We start from the raw sequence: 20,490 nt of genomic DNA, 5'->3' as shown, positions 1-20,490 counted from the left end.
TATCCATCTCTTCACCCATTCCGGGGGTGAGAGGGAGAACTATATATGGTTTGCACAAAATTACATGAGTGATTCTTCTTGGTAAGACAATGAATTCATAGGCAAGTTGTACAATAGGATTTAAAGAGGTAAGGGATGCAAAGAAAAGAGTCACCGGAATGGGGTTTTTCTTTATTGCTCTTAGGAGCAGCTGATTTATCTTAGCAATTTGGCAATCTACATAGCCATAATTTCTGTCTACCCTTTTATGCAGGATGTCTGCTAATTCTTTTTTGACAATAGTGGTAAGATCTAGTAACAACAACTGAAAACGGTTATTTCATTAATATTTTTAAAAATGAAGAAATAGAGTTAATATAAAATAATCAAAATTCAATATAAATATCCAAATAAAATTTGATAGAGATTTAGATAGAAATTTAGCATTGTATGATAGAAGTTTCTGGTTCTATTTTTAAATGATCAGTTTGCATAGTACAACCTTCACTTAACTAGACTATCGTCTGGCTAATAAAAGAAAATAAAGCTAAGCTCAAACATTTATATTTTTAGTTATTGTTACAGAAGCAATTTTAAGTCAAAGATAAATTTTACTTTTGATTGGATAATATTTTTTCATAAAAACATGATATATACTAGTAGATAAGGTTAGGTTCAATAAGCTATTTCTATTATTCCACAAAGCTTACCCAAAAACAGTATGCTAAAATTATCTCAATTTCTAAATTTTCTGTTTGAAAGTGACTTAGCATTCATTTATTTGTCTTACAAAATGGCACATGTTCCTTTTCCTGGAGTTCAATGTCCCGGTCTATGACTTTAGCTTGACTGCAAATAAGAAGAAATTTTTAAATAAATTTAAGGGAAATCAGCAAGGAAAGAAGAAAAAGCAAATAACACACACTAGCTTCCTTTGGCCCCAAACAGAAAAGATGCAGACGTTATCACGCTGTATGTAATGTTAGAACATCAGAGTAAAGCCCTGTCTCTAATTTACAGAAAGCTGTCAAGGATGAGGCTTGCACCCAACCGAAAGAGCAGAGCAGTTGATGGATATTGGCCCGAAGCCCTGGAGTCATGCGTGCGTGCACTTGGAACACATTTTAACTCTAATTGAAAATATTCAAGATGGTTTGAAGAATCATCTACTCTAAACATAGTGTAGACTACTAGATGAATTCGTCATTAATAACAGTGAAGAATCAGAAACAAAATTCAATCAATTATACATAAAAGATAAATATTTTCCCCAAACTAAGAAGTACATTCTCACAGTTGTGTTTATCTTTTTATGGAAGTGGAAGCAATTGCCCATCTCCTTGGTAAATGATCCTCTGAGCATGTCTTTGGACCACTTGTACCTACTCATTCCATATCAGCTTCAAACTGTGTCTGCCAATGCACTCAGCACTGGTACTTCTAGTATTGATTGTCATTGTTAAACTTATGAATATCACACGGAACTTTACCAGGTTATCTGTTTAATTTTAAACATGAAGTATAGAGTAATTGGTCTTATAAAAAAATGTCACATATTTCTTCAGGTATCCGCTCTCCCATCTTTAGAAACTTTATTTTTCTTCCACGTTCTTAACTTTTGCTCACACAATCCCTGCCCACTTGGTGTCCCGTGATGTAGCAGCTACCTACAAGTCCTCAGGCCTGCAGGGCACACTGGACATCAAAAGAGATATGTAGGATAGGCATCGAGGGACAATGCGCCCCCCTTCAGACCTGTTTCTGGTCTGTGAATGAACAGCAGTGAACTCAGGAACTTGTACAATTTATTTGGCCTCAAATTTCTCCTTAATCACAGCCTTTTCAGCCCCTTCTTGTCCTCATATTTTATTCTCCCCAGGGTACAGTAGAAGTACAAAGAAGTCCTGACGTCCCATGAACACATACAAGAGATAGCTCATGCCCTGAACTTTGGAGTCAGCATCTGACACATCATACCCACTGAGTCAGTTCTCTTACTGTTGTATGGGATACTGAAGTGGCAAATGTGCAGTATGCAGAGAGATGGTATGCAGGTTGACCTAAGGCAATTCTGTTCTCAGCAGCAACAATGGCTGGAGCTGCCAGCACCAGCTTCTCCCATGTGCTCCTGTGCTTTTCAGACTTACACTACAAATACCAACCCTATTTCTCTTCTAAATGCACTGTGCAGCCTGAAAGTCAAGGTTGATACACCCATAATAAGTTCTTGCAGATGAAGAAGGATTTTGCAGACAACCTCTTCCTCTGCAGGACATCAAGGACTCTGGTTGTTATGTCGGTTTCTTTTTGACAGGAATCAAGAATAACAGCATACCAGTACATGGGCAGTGCCAAGAAACTCTTTCCCCCAGTTTTCAAATGACTTCTCACTATAGTTGCTACTCTTCCTTTGTCACCGATCTTTATTGACATTTTATTCCATCCTCCTTTTGTCGTTTTATTGTTTCTGCCTCTGTTATTGCCTTATCTGAGGACTGAATGAACGGCAGGCCTTCTGCTCACCACAGTTGGCCTCTGTTTGCATTGTGCCATCCACTCTTTGGCCTAGGTTTCCAGGTAACTTCATTAAGTCAGAAGGATCGCCTGCCTAAAATCACTCCTTTTTACTGCTTCCCAGAAAAGACAGTGTCAGAGCAATACATTCATTTGTTTGGAATTTAAAATTTCGCATTTTATAAGCCATATTGGAATTTAGGAATTTGAGAAAGTGGAGAAGGATCCTTGATATGGAAAGATGTAAGGATTTTCCTGTGGCTGTTGTCTAGTGGGGGATCTTATTAGAGCCACACAGCAGGCAGGTTACCCCTGTTAAGGAAACAGATAAACAAGGATTGTTCTAATATTTACCTGCTTTTGTAACACCTACACTGTGTGACTTTCTCCCTAATATTGCTAGTTTTGCTAGTCTTTTACATTCTGTGTATTAGCAACTTTGAAATTTCAAGTAATTATATTTCAAAGGGATATTTTAAAATTAATTTCAGAATAAATATCTTGATTATCCATCCAATTTCTCAAAAGCTTCTCAGAATTAAAATATTTATAATTTATACAAATAATGTAGTCATAAAATGTGTTCTTTACTATTTGAGGATGATGTGTGTTTGTGTGTGTGTGTGTGTCCAGATTGACTAATTATGAATGAGTTGTTAACTTCAAAATGAGATTATCCAGAGAAAACTAAACAAAATGAACATTATCTTCTAAGTTCCTGTGAATTACTAGCATAATTGAAACATTAGTTGTCTTGGGGTTCAAGATATATTGTTGCCATAAAATAAATAAATTGGTACCTCATAATCTATGGGAGATTGTCTCTAGACTGTTTCCCCATAGAAAAACCCATAGTCATTTTAGACTTGGACATGAAATGGCACAATATCTACAAAGGCCACATTTGTATGGTTTTAAACACTTTACAGTGTTACTGCTTTATACATACTTTACTGTGGTATTACTGGGAATAATGAAGAGAGTGTAGCCAGTACAGGTTTGGATGAATATCACAGTTGAACTTCAAAGGTGGAAGACTGAAATAAGAAAGCACAAAATGTGTATTTAGTTTTTTTATTTGATCAATTTCATTGAATACTAAGATTTCAGTCACTAAGAATGTAAGCTTTGAATATTAATTAAATATATAAATCCAAGTGTATGCTGCAACTCAATTATTTAGCAAGTCTATATAGAGAATAAGAACTTAGTGTGATTATTTTCTATTTATACATTCCCCTATGAATCACAATAGCTAATTGCTTTGACAATATTCTTTTTGATTGTCACAATGTGACATTATTTTGAAAATATGATCAATATAAAAATTTAGTAAAACAAAATGAAAACTCTAGAATTTCAAAAATTTCTTGATTTTTAAATTAATTGAACAAACATTTCATGGTATGTACTACATACCCCAATACCGTACAAGGAACCATAAATTCACCCAACTGTAACACAAAATCCCTGCTGTTAATCATCTTTCTAGGGCTGGTGTCCAGAAGCTTCCCTGGCTTACTGGCTATTACATTGAAAAAGCTGATTCAAAGACCTTTGCAGCTTAAGGTTCTGCTTAGGAATCGTTATTCCTGTTTGATATTTACTCTTATTTCTTCCCCCATTGATGAGGATGAAACTCATGGTTCCCTCGAAACTTCTGAGAACTGATCCAGTCCTTGCTAGGCTTTCTAGGAAGAACTGAGCAATGAAAAGTGACTTCAGATAGAAACAGGCCACCTATTTTCCATTTTTAAAGACTATAACTATAATTCATGAGAGAGAGAAAAATATCAACATTATCCACATGACTGATTTTTTTTTGACAAGACACTTTTGTCTAGAAGTAAATATATTTAGTTTGATTATGTTGATTAATGGGTTACAACAGTCTAGAAATAAATGCATTTGTTTTGATTACTATGATTAATTTGTAACAACAATTTCTTATATTGTGATCAATATTTATGGCCACAAGCCCCAAAATGAACCATTACTTTAATGGACATGAAACATTCAGTTCTCTCCATAATACAGCTCCCAGAGCACTTAAGCGGTAAATAATGTGATGCTATACCACAAGAAATCCACAGACACTTAGTCAATTCATTCAGATAGACTCAGAAATAAGTAGGTGCATACATTTACTTAGACTCATAGGATGCTGTCACTGTGAAATATTTTTATGGAAAAGCATAGAATGATCAAATTCTTCTACCTCTTCCATTAAGGCAGAACTCTAACTATAAATTTCGATAAAACTAGCTTCTGTTTTTCAATCATTTGTTCACACAATGTTTGCTTCATTTTCTCTCTTTGGATACAGATTATTCTGTCCTGTTAGCAGACTCACTGGTACTGGCTACCACTTTAAATTCCAAGGCCTGCACGCAGTTTCTGTTCTGTAATCGTACATCATGCATTTTTGCTGGGCTGACTGGAATGCAGTGGATGTAAGCGCATGTAAAATAAAACTTCAGCAAACATGACAGAGCCCAGAACAGAAAGGCTACAATTGTATAAACACATAACCGTGATTATAATTACTTTTCTACAGAATATGTAGGAAGGAAAACTGAAATTCTCCAAATGATTTTGTTTCAGGAGCTTTTCTGCAGATAATTTTCTAAACAACCGGCAAATGAATTGTCTGATTTGGGGAACATTTCCTTTCATCTGTGTGTAAGAGGAACATGTTCTGGGAAGTGATTAAATGCTGAACAAACAAACAAGATAGTTGAAGCCCACAGCTACCATGGTCTGCATTTAAAGCCTTTCTTTCTAGGTGCAGGCCGAGCTAAGCATATAAGGAGTGTGTGACCTCAGGAAAGGATACACACTCAGAGACCTCCGTGATAGTCAGAGGGTACACTTGCCAGCCGCAGTGGAAATGCAGAATGTGTGCACATCGGATTCTCACCAGTGGAAAATATTTTATAAGCAGTAGTGGTAGAGACTACACAGTGATTTTCCTACAAGTGATAGGGACTCAAAACATACTCTAGACTGAAAGGGATGCTAAACATGAGAAGAAGCAATTGAGCAAGATCAAAGGAGTTCCCCAGCTGTTCTCTTCTCACTGTCTTGGGCACTCTTTGATGTCTACATAACTGTTTGGGCTAAAGTCAGAACCCTGTGGAGAAAAGCCCACCCCCATTTATCTGAGCTACTTTTACCATCCTGCCTAGAGACTGATAGCTGGGAAGACACCCCAGTATATTTGCTGGTTAAACATTAAAGTCAATGGGGCATTCTTATTTTATAGAAAGGTGATAAATAATTAAATAGAATGTGCACGTGTTTAAATGATTCTTTGTTATGTAATGATTTGATGAGAATAATTTATGCCCCTTACAATTCACTGTTTACAATCCACAGTGCGATGGTTTTTGAGTGTAAGTGCAGATATGTGGAATCATCATCAGTGGTAAATTCAAAACATTTTCTTTACTTCAGGGAGAAACCCTGCAACAGTTAGCCCTTGTCTCTCCTCCCCATACTAAGCAGTCACACTCCACTTTCCATCTCTCCAAATCTGCCTCTTCTGGACATTCCCCATGCATGGAATAATGCACAATATCTGGTCATTTATGAGGGCCTTGTCAGCATAAGGCTAGGAATTTTTCCCCCGAGTTGAATGTTTGTTTTCAGTCCCCTCTGCTAATATAATATTTCAAGAGTTTGAACCTCTGACTTTCAAGAATGAATCTTATCGTTCTTTCAAGCTTCAGCTGAAATGTCCTATTACAATAAAAGTAATATAAATTTTCTTTGTTTGTCTTAAGAAACTTCCTAGAAATAACAAGGTTAATGTTAAATATAAATTAAATATGTTAGACACCATCAAAGTCGAATATTATTATGCCATGTTGTGTCTGTCTGAAGATATTTTTTTACTTCGCTGAGTGATTACTTCATGACATCATTAGTTCTCTTTCTTTTGCTTGTGAGGGGGACAGAATGCTTTTATGTCTTCAGGGATTTCGGGCTAACTTAAAAATCCCCTATCTTCACACAGCAGGTGAGTGTACACTCCCTAAATCTTTCACTATGAAAACACTCCTGGCTACATAACTCAGGCTAAAATGACACAAATTTGATATCCACGGGCAGAGTTTTATAGCCAGAAACGAAATTGAAGGTAGTTATTAAGTTGTGAACACCTCTACCACAAGTCCCCAAACCACTTGGCTAATAGGTTTCCTCTTTGAAACAGCCCCACAAATTACTACACCTCACACTTCAGTCTGACTGTAGAGACCTGACAATTTAGACGATGGTATTGCCTCTGCACATAAAAAATGTCTTAGTAGCAATGGGTGTGTTCTGAAAGAAGATTGTGCCAGGTATCTCAGAAGATCTGTGCAGCAGTCTTAAACAATATCACACTGAAGTGGGTACATTTTATTTCTGCCCCAAAGTTGAAGATACTCAGTACCAAAGGCTAGCTTTCTTGCCCCTAAACTTGGAAATTTCACTTAATCTCTACTATGGGGAGGTGGGTGTACTTAGAAAGTATCTAGCTGGGGAAAGAAGGAAGTCCTTCCATATAGAACACACAGGAGAAAGTGTAGCCACGTTACTGACTTTGCCATTCTTTTAGAAGCAACATTTTCGATGTATTGTAATTTCATCTTTTAAGACATGAATTTAATAATATTCACTGTATCAAACATACTTTCTACATAGACGTTTGTTTTTAGAATGAAAACGCTTTTTCTTTCTTTCTTTCTTTTTTTTTCTTCATTCCAGGTATGTTTTTGCTTTGTTTTGTTTTCCTCCAAAGAAAAAGACTGCAAGGTAAAACATAGCAGGTTTCTTGAAATCTTTTGATGTACACCATTTCCTTTTAAGATCTTGTTTGGAAAAGTTATCTTAGGGACATAAAAATTATTACAATGATGGCACAAAAGAAGGAAGGAAAAAGAGACTGGGATAATGTATCACAGGCAAACATAAGGTCTAGCTTCTATGAGAATTTACAAACCATTTCTGTAATGCCAGTCACACTGTGCGAAGGAGTTGCCAACAGAAGGGATGTAATGATCCAGGGCATAAGTTATACTGCAAATGCCCCATGAGTCATGCTGTATGATTTTGCCCTTGGGTTCCAAGGGATTTTTTTTTTCCACACAGGATTGGCCTTGGTATTGTTCTGGCAACAGAATGGCCATTCCGGCTGGTGATCTCAGAGTCTCCAGTGAGCACTAGCAGGGTGGCTTCCTCCACGGCACTCTCCTGTTCTATCTACTTAATCTCTCCCAGTGGGGATGAAGAAAGAGAACAGTGAGGGTGAGCATTCCAGAACCATTTAATCAGGTTCAAAGAGCAAACTGGAAAGCACCTCTGTGGCTCAGGATGGAGATATCACAGCTGTCAGTTTGGTCACCAAACGCCAATTTTAAAGCAGAAAAGCAAGCCTTAGCAAGCCGTTGCCTTCTCCCAAGAGAAGTCAATTCAAAGTTCTAAAGCTTTCTTCATACAAAGCTGTCTAATAATCATAAATGTTGATCGTGCACCTCTAATATGGTAAAACTTTAGGTAAATGTATGTATTTATCTCTCACAGTTATGCACTTACTCGGTTCATTCACAGTGGTATATAGGACCTCTTCCACATTCAGTATAAAAGCATGCCTACCTATAATGACAGTAACCACATTTAAAATTGTGAGGTTTAGTAATTACTACATTTCAGCTTTGTAATTCTATGCAAAAGCTTTTTGTTTCAAGTACTTCCCTTAGAATGTACAAAACATCAGATAAAATATCCACCGGTGCAGGGAAGCCAGAACCTTTCAGGAAAAAGGAAATCAACTCCCATCATTGGCCGTTTAAGGAGCTGTCATTTTGCAGGGCTGAGACACATATCTGTTAACAACCTTTATTTGAATTTTCACCCTCAAGCGTCTCCACTTTACACTCGGAACGCACAGGCCACAGTGCTCACTGCAGTCTAACAGTACCAGCCCTGTTTCTCAAGGCTTGGCAATCAAGACGGGGCTTAGATCTCTGCAAAGCTCATTCAGCAGAAACTTCAGTGAGCAAAAATTTATTGACTGCCTCCTATGTGCTTGGCATTTTAGGTTCCAGTTGGCCTAATTACTCGCCATGGCTCGAGCCTGATTATTCTCCTTCACGACTTAACTGCACGGATCTATGTTCAAATTTTTATCTATTCTTCAAGGCGCACCTTAAATGCTTCTTACTTCTGAAACTCATTATTCCTTTCAATAAGAAGCAATTTCACCATTTTTCAAACTCTGTATGATATTACCTGTACCCCCGACTTGGTATGCAGTTTGTGTGGCCCAATACTGGATGGAAATGAAATGCCCTTCTTCAAAGCTTAGTAAGATTGTCAGGATAGTAATATCAGAGTGCCATACCAAGTGTGCAGCCTTCTAATATGACAACACTATGAGGCAGAATAGGTCACATGCCCGAGAAACCAACCTTGTCACTATTTCTTTATAATTTATAATTGTAATTTATAAATTTATAATTGTAATTTAATTAATTCATGAGATATTTTATACAGATTGCTTTTTCGTTTTAAATATACCGAGGCTTCTCAAGATCAATGATGGACTATATTTGCAGAGCAGTTAAGAGCCTTGAAAGGTGTCTGTTATTACAAACATTCACTGTGGAAATACATGTTTCCAACGCTCCCTTTTGAGAAAAATGATTAAGAGTTAATACCTATCTTATTTAGGGTTACTGAAGCTATGATGAACCACAATGATCATAAGGAACTTAGGGAGAAAAGTGGTGCTGTTAATTCCACATCATAGTCCATCCCTGAAGAAACTTGGCACATGATCTCAAACAGGGAGGAACCCAGAGGCAGAAGTTGATGAAGAGGCTATGGAGGCTATGAAAGAGTGCTGCTTACTGGGTTGTTTGACTTGCTTTTTTCTTTCTTTTTTTCTTTCTTTTTCTTTCTTTCTCTTGTTTGTTCATTCTTTCTTTTCTTTAATTGATTTTATTGAGCTATGCATTTTTCTCTGTTCCCCTCCCATCCTCTCCCCTCCCTTTCAGCCCTCTCCCATGGTCCCCTTGCTCCCACTTTACTCAGGAGACCTTGTCTTTTTCTACTTCCTATGTAGATTAGATTCACGTATGTCTCCCTTAGGGTCCTCACTTGCTGTCTAGGTTCTCTGGGACATATACAATGGAGTACTACACAGCAGAAAAAAATAATGACATCTTGAAATTTGCAGGCAAATGGATCTCGAAAATATCATATTGAGTGAGGTAACCCAGATCTAGAAAGAAAAATATATCTACTTACTCATAAGTTGTTTTTAGACATACAGAAAATGAGCTTGCTTTCTTATAGAACACAGAATCACTGGCCTGGAGTATCCTGTAGGTGAACTTGTCTGTCCCACCAGCCAGCTCCCAAAGAAACTTATTATTAATTATAACTGCTTGGTCAATAACTTAGACTTTTACTAACTAGCTATTACAACTTAAATTATTTCATGTTTCTTATCTACTTTCTATAACATGGCTCGATACCTTTCTTTAACATGGCATACTCATCTTCCTTCTCCCTGTGTCTTCTGGCGACGACCCTGCCTTCATCCACATTCTCTCACGCTGTCTGCAAGTCCCGCTTAACCTCTTTCTGCCAGCTACTGACCACTTAGCTCTTCATTAAACCAATGAGGGCAAAACATCTTCACAGTGTACAGAAAGACTTTTCTAGAATAGTATCCACATCAATCACTAATTAAGACAATGCCTTATAGGCTTGCCTACAGCCTAGCTTGTGGAAGCATTTTCTTAAGTGATATTCTCTCCTCTCAGATGACTGTAGCTTGTGTCATGTTGAAAAAAAAATCAAACAATAACCAAAAACAGAAAACCAGTCAGGACAGTACATAAAGGGTCTGAACATTGTTCTTTATAATGCACAGGTCTGGAAACTCCTCTCTTTTATCTCTCTTTCTTTCTCCCTCCTCTTTTTGTTTTATCTCCCCTCTCATTCCTCTTACCATCAAACACAAATTCACGTACTGTTACTGTTTTTTCACGGCTCCCAAGAGAGTGTATTTTGACAAGATTAAATCTTAGGTTTCTAAATTATTAGATATATCATCAAATTTGAACAGACATGGATCTTACTAAAATTCATCAAATTTTATAATATTTTTAACTTTTAAATGAACTCATCTAAGTATTATTGAGGCTAACAATCCTCTAGGGAAAATGTTAGCAACTTTCTACCTGAGTTGAGTGCAGATTTCCCAGGCTTCATTCCACTTATTCATGCCTATAGAAGTAAAACTCCTTTACAATTATTCTCCAGAACCTGTTTTATTTTATATGTAATAAGTTCAGGTAACACAACTGTGAATTCCACTGGTTAAGATTCAGTATTCTTTTAAGAATATCATTATGACAAACCAGCAATGAAATAGAAACTTTGTGTGATTTTTGAGTATGATTAGAAAATATAAAATCTTTTGAGTCCTACATAATTATGATAACCAAATTATTATATATATTGTAATTTATATAAATTTATACATATCCAAATAAACCAAGTTTTCAATATCTGTGTGTTTTTTCCTAATTGTTGGCAAGCAAAGGCTATAGTTTGAATAGGACTTTGAAATCTATTAATCTTGCTCCTGATTCTGTTCATATGTGTTTGTTATCTGTTTCTGTGAGTCAGCTTATTCCAAGTCTTTTCACGTCAATGACATTCAGGAACTGAAAGGCAGCATGGATGAGAAACACACATGAATGGGGCCTTCAGTTTTAGCCCCAGTACCCGCCAGCAGAATGCATTCTGATTGCACATTCTATGATTCAGGTATGTGAATTCAGATTATATAGGCATGCGGTTTCAAAATCTTTCATGAGTTTGTGTTCAACCTGTGCTCTGAAGAAATACTCCATCCTGAAGAGTTCACTGAGGGAATAAAACTCTTCTAACTTAATTCCCATGAGGTCCTTTCACAGGACTTCCCCATGATGAAGTAAATAATCCAAGGCAGTACAAGAGATCAGGAAGTCTTCTTAAAACCTTACCTCAGAAGAACTACCACACAGCTTGCCCAGTCTTGTATTTGGTAGGTGTCAGTAAGTGAAGCTCACACTCAGGTTGAGAGATTCAACAAAGGCAGGACTGTTGGGAGATGGGATCAGTTGAGATTATAATAAATTGTTTACCACATCGTCCTGTTTAAGAAGAAATGAAGAGCTGGAGCAGCTGCAAAGAGCTTACATCTGATTCTAAAGTTGAAGACAGTAAGAAATAGGGACTAAGACTGCCATAAGCTTTCGAAATCATGGAGCCCACTCCCAGTGACACACCCCTTCCAACAAGACCACATGCACCTCCTTATCCTTCATAAACAGTCCACCAACTGGAAACCAAATATTCATCTATATGAACCTTTGGTCAGCGTTCTTAGTCAACCCACCAGAGTCTCCAAGTTTGTCAAATCTCGCCAGCATGGCTCCCTAAATATGAACTGAACAAGGTAGACACCAGCAAGCATTCTTACATGACTGGGGGAACTGTCACAATGCCTCAATCAAATACAAGCCTCTACAGACAACTAAAAAATGTTAAGAGATGGAGAAATAGTATGACCCAAAGAAGAAAATAATGAATGGCCAGCCCATAGCAAATGGCCAGCCCTAGAAATATATACATGTAAATAACTGTATACTGACTGAACTGGTTGAACAGCACATATCCATGAGTTGTATTTATGTATAATACATACATACATATATACATACATATTATGTATATATGTAAAAATAACTAACAAATTATGAGGCCATGGATTTGAAAGAAAAATAGAAGCATATATGAGGATGTTTGGAGGGGAGAAAGCATAGGGAGAAATGATGTATTTATAATTTCAAATTAAAAATCTGTATATATTAAAAATGATTTTCATTTGTTCTTCTTTATGCTATGGCTAGATGAAGCTTGAAATAATCTCAATGTAATTACTATGACTATTTTTACACATAGACATTGTCCTTAGATAAGTCTTCTACTTTTGTGAATACACTTTTGTCAAGAATGAACAAAAGATCACACTTTTTGTAGCTTCAGAGTAGCCCCACTGCTACATGCAGCGCTTTCAAACAGTGTTTGGAGATAAAGATCTTAAAGAATACTAGATCAACATTAAAACTGACGAAAATAAACTTTCACGTTCCTGGTTCTAACAAAATAATGAAATTGGAGAAGAGTTGAGGGTCAGTATATGCATGCAGTTGTCTGGGGAATAGATAAATGTTCATTTTTATTTGCTTAAGATTACGAAGTGTTAGATCACTAGAGCAGTTGTAAATGATTTATGGAATGAGACACATTCCTGCTTAACTTACAAAGACTATCAGCAGTGATGGCAATTACAGAGATATGCTGCTATTTTTAGCAATCTGGTTACACAGAAACTGCATTATTATTATATGAAATATCATGAAATATAAACTGAGCTTTTTTCACAACGGTGTGCATATGAAATTATTCCTAGTAGAAAATCAGTGAAGAAATTCAGTTTCTTTGTAGTTGAATTTATGCTTGCAAATGAGCTGGGTGCACAACACATATCCATAAGTTCTGCACATGGTGCTAATAGGACCCTTTAATGGCTCTTCATATATAACCCAAATGTCATTCAACCATTTCACACTATACTTTCTATTTATTATGTAAACTTGACACAAGCTAGTGAATTTGTGCAGAGAGAATCTTATTGAGAAAATGCCCCACCAGATGACCTGTGGTCTAGTCTATGATGTGTTTTTATGATTGATGATTGATGTGGGAGGACTCAGCTCACTGTGGGCAATGCCTCCCTGTGGCTGATGGTCCTGAGTGCTCTAAAGAAGAAGGAAGAGAAAACAATCAAAGGTAAAGCCATTAAGCCGAACTCTTCCATAGTCTCCGCATCACTTCCTGCTCCAGGTTCTTTCCCTGCTTGGGTTCCTGCTCTGGCTTGATGGACAACAAACTGTGAGATGAAATAAACTGTTTTCTCCCCAAGTTGTTGTGTTTCATTGTGATTTTTATAGAAATAGAAACTCTAAGTAAGATACATACCCAAGAGCTCCACATTTTAGCCAAGAATTTTCTGACTGAGTCTGCTACATTTCTGGCCATCTCCTTAGTCATAGTCTCCATTTCTTCTAGGGTTTTCATCCTTGATCATTTCATTCTCTAAAGGTTCACCAAGTCATGAATGCATGGATGACACACACTGTGCAAAGTTTTGACAATAGGTTAGCTTTTAGAGCATCACAGATTCAGAAATTTGACTTTAAATATATCTACTTTTTCCTTAAATATTTTTCCCACTCTTCTGCCATGCAGTGCATACTTCTATGTCACCCTTGGATTTCAGCTTCCTTTCTCAGATGACAGACAAAACATTGTCACTTGACCTCTCCATTTGCCCTTGAACTCTTTCCTTTTTCTCTAGGGTTCTTTCTCAAGGTCCAGATAGCTGCCAAGAAGAGTGTGTTTCCATATAATGTTAATGTTGTAGACATTTCTCATATATGGAATTATAGAGCTCAAAGCATAATCCCTGAAACCAAGGTGGTTCTACAGGTTCCATAAAAGTCAAACATACAATAGCAGAAAGTAAGATTAAACACCATATATCTACTCAAATATGCACAGGTAATAGAAATTTATAAATATAAGCAAGATATATATGTGTGCATACAAACTTATACCCACTATATGAATAACAAAATAAAAATATTCTAGAAAAGGAAGATATGGATTGTACCACTCATTTTCTCTAAATCAGTTTTCTGAAATTCTACTTTATTATGAACAGTTAACTATAATCAAGAGATTTAAAGAATACTGAATATTGCAGACCCATAAAATATATTGATTGCCTCTCAACAAAACAAAACCAAAATACTGGGAATAAAAATATATCTCAGGGTTTGAGGAAGATGCCCAAACAATAAAGTGTTTGCTGCACAAGTTTAGGGATATAAATTCAAATTTCAACCACCTCCACAAATTGTCTGGGCATGCTGGCACACACCTGCCAGGGCTGGAAAGGAAGGAATGGGGTGTTACAGGGAGCTTGTTCGGCAGTTAGTCTAGCTAAATCAGCAAGTTCTAGATTTATTGAGATATCAGATCTCAAAAACTAAGATGGGAAATGGCTAAGTACACACACACACACACACACACACACACACACATGCACACATATGCACGCATGTACGCAAGTGTGTGGGAAAAAGACAGGTTAACTGAAGATTATTAAAACTAAAGTTACATTATAGAAAGAAAGAGAGAGGTGATGGCAGTAATCTGCACTACGCAAATAAAACTAGGTGCCATTGTACATGTGTGTGATGATGCTGACTGAGATGAACGTTGTCTTATTCCTACGGCTGATAGCTTTGCATTGTCAGTTCCATTTGGTCTCTAAAAACCATGATCATTCTACGTGTGATAAACAGAGAAACACCCTGGAAACAACGGAACGTTATCAACTCTGTGTAAGAATCAGAATAAAACCACTTGATGGGGTCTGGAGCGATGTCTCAGGGGTTAAGCACAGTTACAACTCTCGTGGAGGACCTAGGTTAGGTCCCAGCACCCACATATTGTCCTATAATTGTTTATACCAAAAGTTCCAAGGGATCCATTACTCTGTTCTGGTCCCTTCACTGGTAGCATGTATATGAAGGATATATACTCATATATATAAAGTAAAAAAAAATATTTAACATCATCTAATATCTTTAGTTTGTCTCTAAGCTGTAGGGTATTAATCCTACAGTTAATCCAGCTAATTACTACACATACATATTTTCTTAGTCTAAAAGTGAGTCAACAGCCTAATTTTTGTCATCTCTGTCAGCTAAAACTTGTTTTATGAAATATGTAATTAATGATAACCCATTTAAGATGACAGCATGTTCATAAAGCTGTGATCATTATTCATAGGTAGAGCCCAGTGACAAACAATCAATGTGGGTGTTTTCCCTTTGCAAGCGGTAGATAAACAGAAGGAGTATCAGTCCCCCTTTAAAACTGTCCACATAGTTAAGATGCTGTGCAGCAACTGAGTCATTGGAGATTTGACCATTGTCAAATTGTCTTCTTCACTAGAAGCCATTCCTCTGTGTCAAATGCAGGGAATTATCTGACACTAGAATAATTTCTATGGAATTTTCAAATTAAGATTTTTTTAAGGTTGGAACTTTGTAGAAACAAAACCACAAGTGCGACCTGCTTGATAGGTACAATATAGCCAAAAAATTCATTGAACAATTTCCTAAGCAACCTCATTAATCTTGTGCTCCTAATTTAGACATGTTTATTTGAAACATACAAGTCTAGTTGAACTAGGGCTACCTGTGTTTGACCTCCTTGAGAACTGCAGAAGAATTAGCTCCTGTCTCAGGTTTCTCAGTCCTTTGCTCTCTAGCTAAACTCACATATTTCACAAATTGTCCTCCTGAATCTCCTTGTTCAATGAGCCATTAAATTGCCATATTTCTTTGCAAGATACATTACAGTGACTTTGTATATCCAAGTAGTAATTATATTGTTGTCATTGTTAAATACTATCAGTTGTGATTTATGAAGGGTCCACTATATGCTCTGCAATATCTAAAATCTTTTATGGATTACCTCCTATGGTTTTTAACACCCTGCTGAGAACATAATCCTGTTAGTATCCTCATCTTTAGAAAACTGAAAACCTTGATATAGCACTGTTAGTGACAATAGAATCAAAACCTAGGTATGATGTTTTCTACCTTACCCTATGCAGCATCACATTGGTTTTTTTTCCATCATATATATTTTGAATATACATATATACATATATATGTATATATATATATTCAATTATTCATTTTAGTTCTCTGCACTCTGTTGTGTGTAAAGCGTGTATGTGCATGTGTGCGAGTATGTGTGTGTTTATTTGATCTATTTTCACCCCCCACCTTTGACAGTTTTAACCCTTTAGCTTTCTTTCTGAGACACCATGCAGTGATGTGCTCTGACCTGACATGCTCTGAGCCCTTTGTTTATTTTCTTTTCCCACATATGCCCAGCTTCCACACACAAGAGCAACCTTGCTAACATTAGTCACTTTCAAACTTGTTGGATCAAAGATTATTTGATACTCCCCTCAAAATATGGCTCATAGTCTCATTTATTTTGTTAATAATTCTTATGAATGTCTTTGTTTTTATACTAAAATATAATTCTTTTGGTAGAAAATAGAATTTCTTTTAGCTTGTTTCATTTATGTTGTTTCATGTATATTTTATGCATGTTCCCGGAAGGACCAGTACTCTGAAAATGTCTGCTTACTTGAAATAGTCTCCTTACTTGACACCATCCACATGTTTACATCTGTCAGCTTCTCATGACCAGCAGCGAGAACTCACTCATGGTAACACTGATGAACTTAATTCTGAGTGTCTTTTGGGTAAGGTGGCAGGGAGACTACAAGCTTTCCAGTTTTTCCATGCATGCTCCAACCTCAACCAAATTTAACTTTAATTTATTAGCAAGCGTTTTAAAAATATTATGCTGCTTGCTTAATTTTAGGATCAGCTAAACTTTGTTTTTCCAGATGGTGATGGTCTTGCTTGTTCAGCTCATTGGACTGAGAAAAGCCTAGGAGTTTAGAAACATATGCCTCTGAGTAATCTGTCGGGACATTTCCAGAGAAGATCAAATCAGGAAATCTTTGGCCTGGTCAGTGGTTTAATCCACCTATGACCGTTAATTTACATGGACTGGCATGAGGTTGTAGATTTATAGAGAGTGGGTCTTCGTTGAAGAAGTGGGTCTCCGGTGTGTGTCTGTGTGGAATATATCTTGTCCCCAGTCCCTTCTTCTTTTTCCTTCCTCACTGCTTGGGGTGAGTAGCTTTTCCTGTCCACAACCTCCAGTATACCAGTATGTATTTGACACTATACTTCCCTTCAGCACAAGCCCACAGAGACAGGGCCAAGTGACCACAGCTCAATGCTCTGAAAACATGAGCCAAAACACAGTTACGTTCCTGGAAACTGTTCCTCTCGTTTCTCATAATGACAAACACTCACACTGATCATACTGAAGTCCCTCTGTGAAACTGTATCTCAGACACAAGCATAGATCTCGGTGAAATTCTTTCCATTTTAATAGCTAGACAGAATTAATTATTTTCCTCAAAGTTTCTCTTGATTTCTGACCAAATTTTCAATAGCTTTCTTACTTCAATTTAGGAACAGGTTGTTTCTTGATTTTTATACTGAGAAGGAACTCAGTAAATTTTGCTCACAAAGACTATCAAGGGTTGGGAATGGAGGAAGAACAACACTCACTCCCTGACATTCTTTGACACTGCCCTTTCCTGAAGCCTGATAGCCACGTGCTGGGTTCAGGTTTTATCCTCCTGCAGGGATGCTACTCAGAATTTGTCCTTTTACCTTTTCTCTCTATTCTCTCACACGCCTCTCACACTTCTGTTTATATATAGCACAAGCCAATATCAAATTGCCTCCCCAGTTTGACTCCAACAGAACTTTGCTTTTAGATGATCATTTGCCACCTCCAAGAAACATTAGAAGTTTTTTCCTCAGTAAACACAGTTCAATCCCTTAAGTTAGAATTCTAGACCAGTGGCTGTTACATTTACATTATCAAATCACAGTGCACATAAATAGGAAGCAAGGCTCTGATTGCTTGAAAGAAGCCCAATATTCTTAAACTCGCTGAAATATTTTAATGCCTTCTATAATCACAGTTACTCTATTGCAGATTTGCTTCTTAATATTCTGTGTGAGCATGATTTTCCAGGCCCTTTTATTTTTCTCTATGACTATTAAAAAAAGAGAGGGGGAAATGGTTTGAGATTCTGAAACATTTAAAGCCGTTTAATCTTTATGCTTGTCCCTGTTATAGTCAAAGTCAAGTATTTCAGATTCTGAACCTGAGTTTTATAATTTCTTTGAACCCTCTCATGCCTCTGGAGGTTCCAGTCATCAAGGCATTCAGAGACAAGAATTCCTAAACCCCAATTTGTATGCAGCATATGAGTTAAATCAGGAGACCTATACCATTGTTTAAATTTCCAAGCCACCTCTACTATCTTTATATGTGTGAAAGTCACATCGAGACACTGGCTGAATTAGCTTTAATATTGATCTACCGCATTTTGCCATTGATCTGATACTTCATAAAGACTTATTCAATCCTCAAACTGTAAGTAAAATGATTCTTGTTGAATTGGGGTATATCGCAACATACTGACATGTTGCTTATTTTTCTCACCTTCCATTTCTGTGTTAGATACAGGGAGCGGGAGAACATTACTTTATAATTAATTTACTAAGGTCATTATTGTTATAATTTTTAAGTAGAGTTTTAAAAATGCTTTCTCAATTATGTATGTGCCACCCTGGAAGGAAATAAATTATGATAAGTTTAAAATGTTATTCTTTCTATTTCTACTTGATAATTAATTGTGTTTAATTATAATTCATTCTAAAACAGTCATTATGGAAGAATAGTTAATTCTTATATTAATTAATTCATGTTATGACAGACTTGACTATAAAATAAGATACTAAAAATCAAAATATTATTGTCAAGTAAATATTTTCCATTGCTTGAATAATTTAACCCTTCACCAAGGCAAATTGCACAAAATAATTGCTTTTTCAGCATGATATTACAATATCAAATTAAAATTATTGACATAAATATTATTTTTGTGATTTACATGTTATATGGCCTTTGATATTTCCTTATGAACACATTTCTAAAACTTCTGAATAAAAAATGTTTCAATTGTATAAACATGGAAATAAACAATGAGTTCATTTAAACTGGAAAGGAGACAATGGTGAGATGCTTTTATTAAGACAAAGTTCAGGTACAGGAGACTTATTACCATCTCTTAGATCATAGTTTTAAGTTGTCCATTGTTGTGTGTCAAATAGCAAGGAAGTACAGGACCTTAAAATTGCTGCCATTCACTCTTTCTTAGGCTTCTTCAATTTGGGCAGGATTGCTGGAAATAACCCATCCATATGCCAGATTAAGATGGCTCAATAGTGCATTGCAAGTAACTATTCATATGTCTTGATCACCTTTTGGAAGACAAAATGATGGAGCCTAAGTAATGCCTGAGATTTTCTCCATACTTGTCTTCCTCGATCCCAAATCTCACCAAGTTTCTGTATGGAAATTGAATACCAAAAGAAGACAGTCTAAAGTACCTGACTCCTTTGAACCCACACATAAAACTATGGACCTCACTTTTCTGATTCTGATGGCCTCAACAAGTCACAGAGTCAACCTAAGTTTGAGTCAAAGAGCAGTACAATAGGATACCTCATTGATAGGAGGCAGGGGACGTATGTCAGTAATGTGCCTGACTGGTGGCAGCATCTGGCGATCAGCCCCTGTCCTCCAATCCCTACTAAGGCTGACATTGAGAAAGAGAATGGCAAATATGAGAAATTTTCAATATGCAAAACTGGAGAAATAGAAATCCCATGTTTTGGGATGTGCTTTTGATTTAAACACCAATGCTACTATTTGAAAAGCGTGTATTAAAATCATTTTAACATTTGTATTTTATTTTAGTATTCTTCCTGTATGTGTGTCTGTGAGATATGTTCATGTGTGATGTGAATACACATATACCATAGCACATGTGTCTGGGACAGAGGACAGTTTCAGAGAGTTGGTTCTTTCCTTCCACCGTAGGAAAGACCTAAAACTCATGCTCAAGATGTCAAACAGGACTGGCAACTGCTTTTTCACATGAAGCTATCTCTCCTGGCCTAATATAAGATTTTAAAGTGACAGTGGCATGGTGAGTTGTTGGTAAAGTTAAAGGCTGATGAGAAATTACTAGTAAGCACCACCTAATCACAAATACTCCACTCTAGCTAGCTCAGGCGTGCTAGTGTTCTATTTTAGGCATTTGGTGTTCTCCTAAGAAAGACATATAAATAG

Source organism: Microtus oregoni, unplaced genomic scaffold, assembly GCF_018167655.1.
Source record: "Microtus oregoni isolate MIOR12 unplaced genomic scaffold, Mior012 000017F_ref0000208, whole genome shotgun sequence".
Classification (NCBI taxonomy): Eukaryota; Metazoa; Chordata; class Mammalia; order Rodentia; family Cricetidae; genus Microtus; species Microtus oregoni.
This window is presented reverse-complemented; position numbering follows the sequence as displayed.